Genomic DNA, 12,246 nt, shown 5'->3' with positions numbered 1-12,246 from the left:
ACCACCAAAAATTCAAAATTAGAAGATGTCAGAAAATTCAGGAACTTGAGAAATATCAACTTCTAAAATACCAAAATTTGATAAAGAAACTTATCTCGATCACGTAGAAGGATGTTTGGTGATAAAGATTACGCAAAAAATCCTATGAAAATCACCACAGTTGGCCCCCAATTGATGGATTCAAAACCTATGAACCCTAGCCACCAATCTCCTCAAAATTGAATTTTTGGATGTTTTTCTTGAATTTTAATCAGTTAAAAAGGCTCTAGAAAATGTTAAAAGATGTTGGATTGATGATTTCTTACAATGAAATGGAGTAAAAATGAGAATTTGTGAAGTGTGTGTGAGTGTGTGAAGAAAACATGAGTTGGAGCAAAAAAGAAAAAGAAAGAATGAAGGTTGTATTTTGTCTTTTAAAACAAGTGCTAGAAAATGTGAACTGAAAACACAGCCTTGAGCCTATTTTTTTTTGCTTGCATTTTCCATCCTAATTTATAGAAGTGAAAATGCGAGCTTTAGCTCATGTTCTAGCCTGTGTTTTATGTGTAAAAAATGCAGAAGACAATATGCAGGGTGAGAAAACATGAGTTTGAGCTTACGTTTTCTATGCAAAATTTATAGAATGGAAAATGTGACCTATGAAAACGTGGCCTCAGGTCATGTTTTCTGAGCTTGCATTTTCTATTCTGCAATTTTTTTTACAGAAATTTTTAACTTTTCAAAAATTACACTTGTTGCCCTAATTTCTCAAAGTGCATTCCAAACCATTCTTTTGTCAAAATAATCAATGCACGCATGCGTAAAATGATCCTAAAAAAGCATTTTAACCCTATTTAACAAATCAAAAACAATGATTGCTCAAATTGAGGGGTTAAATTCCTTGATCAAAATTCGTCATTTTCACCTCAAATGGTCATCTTTGTTTCCATTTTCTATGTGTGATAAAACCAAAGTTTGGTTGTATTCTCATGGTCCAAATACTTTCACTACATGGAATAATTTATCTAGCATTTTTGAATAAATACTTTTCACAGGGTAAAAATGCTAAACTTAGAATAGACATAACAAGTTTTAGGCAACAAAAGGTTGAATCATTGTATGAATTGTGGGAAAGGTTTAGAGATTTGTTACGGAAATATTCGCACCATGGACTGCCTGATTGGCTAATTGTCCAAATCTTCTATAACGGTTTATGTTTCTCAACTAAAACTATAATTGATGCAGCTGCAGGTAGAGCTCTAATGGGTAAATCACCCCAAGAAACTTAAAGGTTGATAGAGAAAATGGCAGCAAATAATTACCAATGGGCGAATGACAGAGGTAACTCTAGATGGCAATCAGATATGATTGAATTGGACACTCTTAACATGTTGTGTACCCAAATGAACAACGTGATTAAATTGTTAAATAAACAAACCGGAGTTGGTTCAAGTTCTAAAACCAATGTAGGTGTTATTTTTTGTAATATATGTGGAGGAGAGCATGATACTAACACTCGTGTTGAAAGTGAACAGGTACAATTTGTAAATAATTACAATCAGACAACTCAAAACAACCCTTAGTCCAACACATATAATCCAGGGTGGAAAAATCATTCAAATTTTGGATGGAAAGATCAAGGAATGCAACAAAGGCCAAATAATCCACTGGAATTCCAACAAAAGTAACAAAATGTGGAGAACAAAGCCAATGTGTCAAATGATAAAATTGATAAGTTAGTTAGTGTTACCACCTAAAGATTCGAAAAAAATTGAGAGAAGAATGGACCAATTTACAACTATGTATAGAAATGTAGATGTCCAAATAGGTCAAATTGCCAACTCTATTAACAATAAAAATCAAGGACAGTTATCGAGTAAAATGAAGGCGAATCCGAGGGAGCATGTTAAAGCCATTACTCTTTGTAGTGATAGGTAATTAGAAGATCCTCCGGTGGTTGAAAGTAAGAGGAAAAATGAGAGTGAAGAAAAAGAAAATGAAAACAATCTTAGCCTAATAGCATCCTCACTCACTTTATTCATTTTAATTGTATCACAAATCTCCAAAAATGTGGCCAAGTGTGCATTTGGATCCTCTATGACATTACCTCTAAATTGAGATTGTTGAACTATTTGAATAAGTGATAGTTTAATCTCAAAATTGTTAGCATTAACCGTAGGTCTTAATATGCTTGTTTGTGACCCTTATATGCCCGGTAGAGCAAAGTCTCTAAGAGCTCATCCATTTGTTTCTTTTTCCACCATTTCTTCTTCAAAAAGCAACTCAATAGATATTCCTTCTATATGTTGTTGTTGTTTTTCTTCCTCTTGTGGTGTATGCTTTTTTTGCCTACGTAGTATCCTTTCAATTTTTGGATCAAAAGGTGCAACTACGCATAAAACCCGGTGCATACACTAATAACAAGAAGAAAAGATATAAGGTAATATATATCACAAAAACAAATTAAAATTCCAGCCTAACTATTAAGACAAAATTCTACTAAACTTAAGAAAAAAGTGTCTAGAAGCCCTAATATTGTCGCATTTTGTTAAAGAAATAGAAGATTTGGGAGTTTGTTCATCACCTTGGCTAAGCTTTCTTTATCTATCTCTTTACTTGTGATTCATTAGATGTTCATGCAATGAAGTTATGTCCTTTCTCACTTTACATCACATGAGTAGCTAAATTTCTAAATCTAGAGAGTACATGAAACTTATGGCTATTTAATATGAGTTGAATATGATTTATGCTTGTTATCTCTTGTATTAACTTGTCCATTTATAAATGTTTATCACTTGTTGTTGCTTGATCACCAATATCAAGTTTTTAGTTGTTGTTATTCAATGAAAATTGGTAATAATGATGGAACAACATAAATGAAGTTCAAAGAGTAAACTCGTGAAAATAGAGGTGCATTTAAGTAAATTATTGTTGCATGTCATGAAGAATAAAATGGTAGATCTAGTTATTCATCATAAGAATAGGAAAAACTAGTCTAGTCTAGGCCATTATATCATGAGAGTGAGTTTTGATAAATACAGAATTGAATCCTTAGTTAAATAAGAGTAGTAACAAGAGGTAAGTCTATTCACTTGCAACTTTTGTGCCATAAGTGGATTCTATATCCCTAAACTCAAGTATTTAGTGAATTACTTCATTGTTTTCTTGCAAGTTATCTAGTTAAGTTAGTTAGCTAGTAAGTAATTGTGATTTCTTTTGTGTCAATTGATAATTAGTCTAAATAATAGAGTAAGTAAGGACCTAGTACTTGCAATATTGGCTCCTTGTGGGATCGACCCAATATATGTGCTAAACTATTATTTGACCTGTATACTTGTAACCAAATGGATGTATTTTGGATTTAACTTGTACTTGTATCAAACATCTATCACAAATGTTAATATCTTTGGAACTAATTTTGAATCTCAAGAGGTAGGCATAAATGATATATATTTAACCTCTCTTGAGGAGTATATTAAAAGTATATGTTCCAAAGTGATATATACCCAAGAAAGTCATGCGAATGTTCCTTTAGTGAGTTCTCAAGTAGCACAAATGCAAGGTAACATCTATCAAATACTTGAAATAGATAAGCCACTTTTAACTCTCAAATCATTTGAAAATAAGGTTCTTGAAGTGAAGTCACCGTTCATTGATCCGCCACATCCAAAATTGGTAAATTATTCATTAATAAAACCACCTTAACAATGATGACGAGGTTCCACCATACACCAAATTTTAATGAAACCTAAATATTCTGTTTTCTGCAAATATACTAATCATTTATCGAGTGCAAGGATATTAGGTAACGATCACATAGGGAAATTGCCAATTATTAGTGATTTATGAACTCCTTTATTATTTAGACTATCACAAGTGCAAAAAATTAAATCTACACTATAAACATGAGATAAAAGTAATGCAAATAGTAATAGAAAACTCCTAGGGTTATGGAATTTCTCACTACTCTTGCAAGTAAAATTACCGATTTAATTGAACGTTATTATTTTGGTGAGTTATGGCGTAATTTTCTAATGTATGTGAAACCTACTCTCATAGTGAATCACTTATATTTGAAACTAAGTCATACCTACTCTCGTGGTTATGAAGTTAACTATAAACTCATTTTTCTATAAAATTACATGGAACAAGCCACTAAACCCATAAAAGTGTACTACTACTAATTAGTGTGGGGTATACATATACAATTAAACTCATCCACAATCAAGTTTTACATTTATAAATCCTAAATACCCCACGCAGGATTTATCGCAAGTATACGAATCGTGAGCAAGTATAGGGTATTAAGGGTCGATCCCACAGGGAAGATTGCAACTACCGATATTTTTTGAACTCCTTTATTAGCTAGACTACTATAAACATAAAATTAATGAAAATAACACTAGAAAACTCCTAAAGATATGGAATTCCTTACTACTTTTGCAAATGAGATTATTAGTTAAGTGAATGCTATTATCTTGGCTAGTTATGGCGTAATTTCCTTATATATGTGAAACCTACTCTCGTAGTGAATCAACTATACTTGTACCTAAATCATACCTACTCTCGGGGTTATGAAATTAACTACAAGCTCATTTCTTCCATGAAATTACATGAAACAAGTCACTGAAGCCACAAAGGTGCTCTTCTACTATGGTGAGTGACAGGCTGTCGAAGCCTGTACAATAATAAAATTAAACCTAATTGCCAATTAAAGTAACCAAAACCCAATTTCGAGTATTGGAGCAGAGACTCTAGGTGTGCAATGGATTACTTGATTTACCATATTTCCGAAGAGTTTGCTTGATCCGATATATCCGAATGGGATAGCTTTTTTTCACAAATAATTATGAATTTGTAGACAGGGCAAGTAGGGTCGTATCCTCAGGGACTGGAGATATTTGTCTCTTAAGAAATCAGAAGTAACACAGGGGGTGATTTTGTATGAACGGCGACAATCAAAGAAATTCAAATAAGAAAATAAAAATAAATAACTAACTAGAAATTAAATGACAATTCACTAAACTTAGAGTCACAATAATTAAAGGTCTAAAACAATTAAAACAAGAAAACAATTGAAAATAAAATAAAATAGGCAGCTAAAAATCAAATGGCAATTCACTAAAATCAAGTTAATAATAATTGAAGACCTAACCAAGAAATAACTTCAACAATGGTTCACCTAATTTATCATCGATGCACAAGCAATTCTAATTATTTACTGATAAATAGGTTATAACTACCAAACAAGTGATGACAGCCAACCCCCCCTTACTGTGTCGATGATTAAGGTACACCCGTTAATTACTGCTCTAATTGAGAAATAATCCTAGGTACGCCCGTAAGATTTAATTTTTCAATTGTCTTACGTATTAGAGGAGCCCTATTCTAACCAAATAACGTACTACCAGGGTTATTTCAGATTAGCCCGCGTATCCCCCTGACATGAATCTAATCGTACCAGTTGTCACTAATTCAAGGCAATTAAACAATTACGGATTTAATGCCCTAATTGACAATAAATTATCAAGTTAACTAATTATCCGGATCCAAGACAATCAATTAATTAAATAATCATAACCACTGCAATCAAGGGATATGCGAATACCAATAAATAAAAGAAAAAGATAAAATTAAATCGATCTCACAATTTTAGGCGACCCAAAGCATCCGTTGTTCCTTGACTAGAGTGGAGAAATTAGTTCATGTTTGATGCGAAAAACCCACCCAAAATTGAAGAGGAAGCTGCGGCCATTGTCACTGATTTTTGAGAATTCAATCCGTTCCAATCAAGAAGAGATAGCAAAGTTACAAGAAGTGATCCTCTGTTTCACTTCAGATGACATACGAAGAAGAAAAAGAAAGTACTAAGAATTCAACTGAAGAAAAGTCAAAGCTCACCTAATTGCCCAGACATGTGCAGGAGAGGTCCTACCAAGAAACATCAAAAGAAAACATCAAAAGCTAAGCTAAAGCTATTGCCTTTCCTCTCCAATTTCTATTTTGTATCGAGTAGTCTTCTATCCACTGTGCGGCGGCTCTCCCTTCTGTTCAAGGCTCTGCGTCCTCTACCCTCTTCCGCAAATTACCAAAATGGGCACCAATTTTTCTTTGCCAACAATGCCCCTCGGATAAGCTATGGCTTGGACCCCTTTTCTGTTAAATTGATACTTGTTATCATATTTTCGTTCTACTCCCTGAAATAGATGCAAAATACTAAAAGTGAGCAGAATTTAACAATTAATCCACATCGGGCCAGGTAATAGGGGAAATTAATAATAAAATAGATGATAAAATCACACCCTATCAATTCCCCCCACACCTAAACCATGCTTGCCCTCAAATATGATAACAGCAAACGAACACCAATATTTCACAATGGCTATTGCTCTATGTGGCGACCCCACTTCCCCCTAAGGCGAACCAGAGGGTTGGCGGGCCGTCTGCCCAGCTCTCGCCAGGACTCACGCGAGCACATTAACCCAAAACCTTCCAAAGAATGACCTAGACTATTACAAAACAATTCTCCCGAAATAGGCAATCACTAAAATCCACATTAACTTCAGCGATAACAGGAATTTAAAATCGCCGATCAACGGCTCTTAAACATCTCACATTTTACAACCAAGGAATAAGGTCGTACAAGACCGGAAATACAGTTTCATATACCACAAGTACAAACATATAAACCAAACATCCAAATCAAGTTTTACACATTTTCCAGCTTCAAGTGGCAATCTAAAACAAAAGTACATAATTCGAGTTGAAGCATAATACAACCCACACAATAGCCCTAATATCCATTACATCCAAAAGAAAAGAAACATAAGTAAGTTCAAGACTTTCAGTTTCCAGAACCTGTCAAGGAAAACAAATAAACGTGGGGTGAGCTAAAGCTCAGTGGTGCCCCAAAACATGCAATTAAGTAGCAAGAAGCAATATTGTCTAAGGTAACCAAGTAGGAAAGCGGATAACAACACAAGGTAGGATATAGGGGCTCTCAGGAGCCAAGTTCCTCGCTTGATCAGAAACCATCGTAGTTGACCCTCCGTCAACTCTCACTACTTATGATCCATGTAGATTCTCTTATTTTGTTTCCTAACCCGTCACCATTCATACCACTGTCCCGGGCCCGCTCTTCAACTAAGGACGCAGTATACTCGAGATATACCCGTAGTTGATTGGTCGAGAGATTCCCCCAGCGACGTTATTGTAGTCAGATTCATGCGTCGAGGGATTCACCCAGCAACGTAACTACATTTAGATTCAACGATTTATTTATTGTAGTCAGATTCATGCGTCGAGGGATTCACCCAGCAACGTAACTACATTTAGATTCAACGATTTATTTATTGTAGTCAGATTCATGCGTCGAGGGATTCACCCAGCAACGTAACTACATTTAGATTCATGAGAAAAATGATTCACGCAAGTCACCACTCGAACGGCTAGTGCGATAAAATACACACTGCTCACTTCGATGGATCAAAAACTAGTTTTGTAAATTATCACATATCGAGTCAAGAAAGCGCTTTAATCAAGTAGGAATAGAACAAGCAGGGACACTCACCAAAAGTGAAGTTCAAAGCTCAAGCTGGGATTCAAAATTCCACGTCCTCGCTATATCCTAGAAAACCAGGTTTTAAAACTATAAGTGTTGTTATACGGTTCTTGGTTTATAAATACAAAGTTATCTGGTACATAACTAGTTTATCTATTCCAAATAAATCAACAATTCCCCTAGAGTTAAACTAGTGAAAGTGATGAAATACTTCGGAGGATTTCTTTCTTTCTAGAGGTGCAAACCAGATCCAATTAGCTCTGAATAAGGTTTCTTGCCAAACAAGTTTTCTGCGCCTTTTATTTAAAATTATTAAAATCAAGTTTGACCTTTAAAGTACAAATATAACACTTCCAATTTCTATTCAAATTCTAGGTTTATAACTATAAAAGATCCTCTAGTTTATAAATGGTTTATTCTCTCGAAATAATTCGACAATCTACTAAGGATTAAAAGCTAGTAAAAGTAGGAAATGTTTTATATGGCTTTCCTTTAAATACTTTTCTTTATAAGAGTGCGGCTAGTATTATTTTATTTAAAGTAAGTTTTCTTGCCAAGTAAGTTTATGCTAATTTTAGTTAAAGTCACAAAATCTTGTATTTTTGGAAACTAGCCAGGCTATTTTAAGGAAAGGAAATAAATCAGGACTTAGGGTCTTGGGAACTAGTGAAATCATTTTCTAAAAGTAATAAGGTTAGTTTAAGCTTAACGGAAAAAAAATATCGAGTCGGCAAGGCTTAGAAAATTCTTATGCAAAACTTCTAACTTTATCTTACAGTACTAAGTTTTATCATACCATACTAGAGCGAAGATATATTTAAATAGCTTGCTTAAAACTTTCTCAATTTTAGGGACTCAACGGATTTCTTATTCTGATTCTCAACGCATTATCTCATAAGTTTTGCCACTTTGAATTCACGTTATAACTCAGGTTGCCAGCACATCAAAATCACATTTCAATAGCAAGTCACTAGGGCTTCGTCAATCATTAGCCTTTAGCATCCAGCAATCATTTCTTATGGCATTATAATCCATAATTTCAAGCGTTTAAAACCCCTAGCATGTATACGTATGCAGAGGCAAGACTTGTAACACGATCTTATCTAAGATTTTAACCAAATTTTCATGGTTAATAAACAAGTGCATCGGGTATTGCAAAAAAGAATAGAGGTGGGAATGTTGTATTGAAGCTAGATATGTCTAAGGCATATGATCGGGTAGCATGGCATCATATTATTGGTGTTCTTAGGAGATTTGGCTTCGGGGAAATATTTATTGACCTGGTATGGCGATTGATCTCTAATATCTGGTTTTCGGTTATTATAAATGGGGCTTCACATGGTTTCTTTAAGTCAACGAGAGGACTACGTCAGGGTGACCCATTATCGCCTGCATTATTCATTATTGGGGCTGAGGTATTATCTAGAGGCTTATCTAACCTTTCTATGCAATCAGGTTTTGTCAATTTCAAAGTCCCATATGCATGTCCCTCTATAACTCATTTGGCGTTTGCGGATGATATTCTCATTTTTGCAAACGGATCGTCCTACTCTCTGAAAGCTATCATGCATGTGCTTGAGGAGTACCAAAGATGTTCAGGACAGCTGATAAATGTGCTAAAAAGTTGTTACTTGGTTCATCCATCTTTACCACCGACAAGACGAAGGGTGATTGAACGTATCACAAATTTTACCTGGCAATCATTTCCGATTCGGTATTTGGGATTTCCACTTTACTTTGGGAGATGTAAATCGTCATATTTTGGGGAAGTGTGTCAGTCTATTCTAGGGAAAATAATGTCATGGAAATCAAGGATGCTTTCCTTTGGAGGCAAGATAGTTCTAATCAAACATGTGCTAGCATCGATGCCACTACATCTGTTGTCAGCTGCAGTTATCCCGAATAAGGTATTTAGAACTATAGAAAAGGCCTTCTCGACCTTCCTTTGGGGGTCATCATCTGAAGAATCGAAATTTCACTGGATAAAGTGGTCTCAGATGTGTTATCCGGTAAATGAGGGAGGCGTTGGCTTCCGGAGGCTAAAGGACATCTATAAAGCCTTCTCATTCAAGCTTTGGTGGAACTTCAGAAAGGGTTTGTCGTTGTGGGCTGCATTCATGAAAGCAAAGTACTGCAGACTGCTACATCCTTGTCAGGTAGAAATCAGGACAACAGACTCGGCACTCTGGCGGAGAATGGTCAATGTTAGTCGACAAGTGGAGCTCTCTATGCTATGGGTTGTCAAAAACGGAGCTTGTCACTTTTGGTACGATAATTGGTTGGGGAGTGGTGCTTTGTTCCTCCGAGCGACGGTTGTCCCTAATCTATCATTTGATAATGTTTTCATCAATGGATATTGGGATGTGAATAAGTTATATCAGACACTGCCAAGGGAAATGGTGCCCTCCATTTTAGAGCATCCGGTTCCGGAAGAAGGGGGTGAAGCCGAAGTCATTTGGATGCCCACGACATCTGGAAATTTCTCTCTAGCATCTGCATTTTCGGAAATTAGGCAAACCCGCAATAAGTCTATGGTTTTTGACAGAATTTGGCATCCTCAACTCCCTTTGAAAGTTTCATTCTTCATGTTACGATTGTTGTTGGGGAGGCTGCCCCTACCGGACAGGTTATGTAAACTTGGCTTTCACTTACCGTCAAAATGTTTTTGCTGCTATTCGGCATCTGAGGAGTCAATTGAGCATTTATTTTCCAATGGCCATATAGCATCCACAGTTTGGAATTATTTTGGAGCTGCATGTGGACTGGCCTTTCCAGGGTCATCTTTACGGCCCCGCATAGTGGGTTGGTGGTTGAGTTCACAGCATTCTGAGATACGACGATATATTGGAAGCATTCTTCCCAGTGTAGTTTGTTGGAATATTTGGAAATCAAGAAATAAAGCAATGTTTGAGAATGTCCACATGAGTTCGCCTGCCATTTGTTTTGCCATTTTCTCGGATATCCAAAACATGGTTGAAATTCATTTCAAACAAGTTTTCCGAGTACAGTCATTTTATGATTTGTATGATTGGCCGTATTCAGCTAATATTGAGTTTATATACAAACTTGTTCGTTGGGAAACGAAGGAATCCGGTCGGTTCATACTAAATACGGACGGTTGTTCTAAGGGTAATCCAGGATTGGGTGGAGGTGGTGGAGTTCTTCGAGATTCAAATGGCATACCTTTGATTGGTTTTTCGGCATATTTTGGGGAAACTACATGTCTATGTGCAGAGGTTCGAGCCCTCCTTATTGGTCTTCAAACATGTGTGCATAGAGGGTTTGGGAATCTCTGTGTCCAGTCGGATTCTTTGGTATTAATTGGAATTCTTCAGCATCGCATTCAATGTCCCTGGAAGATTCGACGTGACATTAGGCAGATTTGGCAGTTTGTTAAAGACCCACATCGTTTTTCGCATTGTTACAGGGAAGCTAACAAAGTAGCTGATGCATTGTCCAATGTGGGAGTATCTCATCCAGAGCATCAAGTCAAGCTATACGAGTCCTTTAATACATTCCCAACTATGGCTCGTGGGGCAATTCGCCTTGATAGATTAGGGATGCCATCAATTCGGAAAATTAAGCGTATGAAGGGCTGAGTAAAAAGGAGATTTGAAGTGAGTTGGCTATGAAATGGGGCAAGGAGGTTTGTCTTTGATTTATTGTCTTTAGTGTTGTCTGTTGTACTTTGAAATGGTCTTTTTCCGTTTGTAAAATTTGTTTCTATTAATAAAAGTGATACGAAGTTGTTGAAAAAAAAAAAAAAAAATAAATAAATAAACAAGTGCAAGTTACACATAAACAATTAAACACTCAAATTCGAAACCACTCACCAATTATCCAAGTTTATAGTAAAACAAGTGGAATGAGAAATGGAGTTTCGAGTACTATAATATGGCAACTTAGAGTTACCAAAATTTCCTTGTGAAACATGGGTTTTTCAAACTCGAGTCATGAACTTTGGTAATTTATTTGACCCATGAAACGGTCTCGGAATAACACCATAATTAGTAGTATAATACTACCATATAAGGGTTGTCCCTCTACCAAATTTCATAGAAAAATAACTTCGGAAAGGTGGTCAATCAAACACCTAAAATTTCGCAAATACTAAGACAAAACTGCCTTGAACCTTTTGTTTTTCCATTTCAGACATTTGGTCAAAGAAACATTCCTCTAAACCTGGTTCATTTGTTTAGGAAAAATCTAAAGAACATTCATGGTACATTTGGTAAGTGTTTAGCATCAACATATTCAGTTAGCAAGTCTTTGCGAAACCTTGCATCAAATCTATCTAAAAATCAGGGTTTTCAAGGACAGAGCAGGTTTCATACTTTGATCACAGATCACTCAAATTAACTCGGAATTTGGCATGGTTTAAGGCGTTGGAAAACAAATTCATAGAGCTATGATCTCACAGAAGAAATCATTTTGAAATTAGGCACACAACTACCTCGAATTCGAGCCACAAGTTGCAGCCTCAGCATTTTGTTCTTGTAAAACAGAGAAACAGAACAGATGCCTTAAAATGGTTGGTTTGGTTCACATACATGTAACCAGAACATACATTTTATACCGTTGGAAAGGCTGGGATATCTAGTTTCAAATGCCGCTGACGGCACTCGATTTCGATATCGAAGCACAGAGTTATGGCCGAAATACGAAAGCGGTTCAGAGCATTACGAAAACGGTTTTCCAGATTTACT

The 12,246-nt window shown here is 35.8% G+C and overlaps 1 non-coding gene across 1 annotated transcript; it reads right to left on the bottom strand.

Moving 5' to 3' along the window:
- Positions 1–1,046: 1,046 nt before the first annotated feature.
- Positions 1,047–1,153, bottom strand: LOC113754676. Its single transcript, XR_003465353.1, has one exon. It is a non-coding gene; the product is annotated as a small nucleolar RNA R71 (small nucleolar RNA).
- Positions 1,154–12,246: the final 11,093 nt, after the last annotated feature.

Source organism: Coffea eugenioides, chromosome 11 (assembly GCF_003713205.1).
Source record: "Coffea eugenioides isolate CCC68of chromosome 11, Ceug_1.0, whole genome shotgun sequence".
Classification (NCBI taxonomy): domain Eukaryota; kingdom Viridiplantae; phylum Streptophyta; class Magnoliopsida; order Gentianales; family Rubiaceae; genus Coffea; species Coffea eugenioides.
The sequence above is the reverse complement of the archived record's forward strand: the minus strand, read 5'-3'. Positions and strand labels throughout refer to the sequence as shown.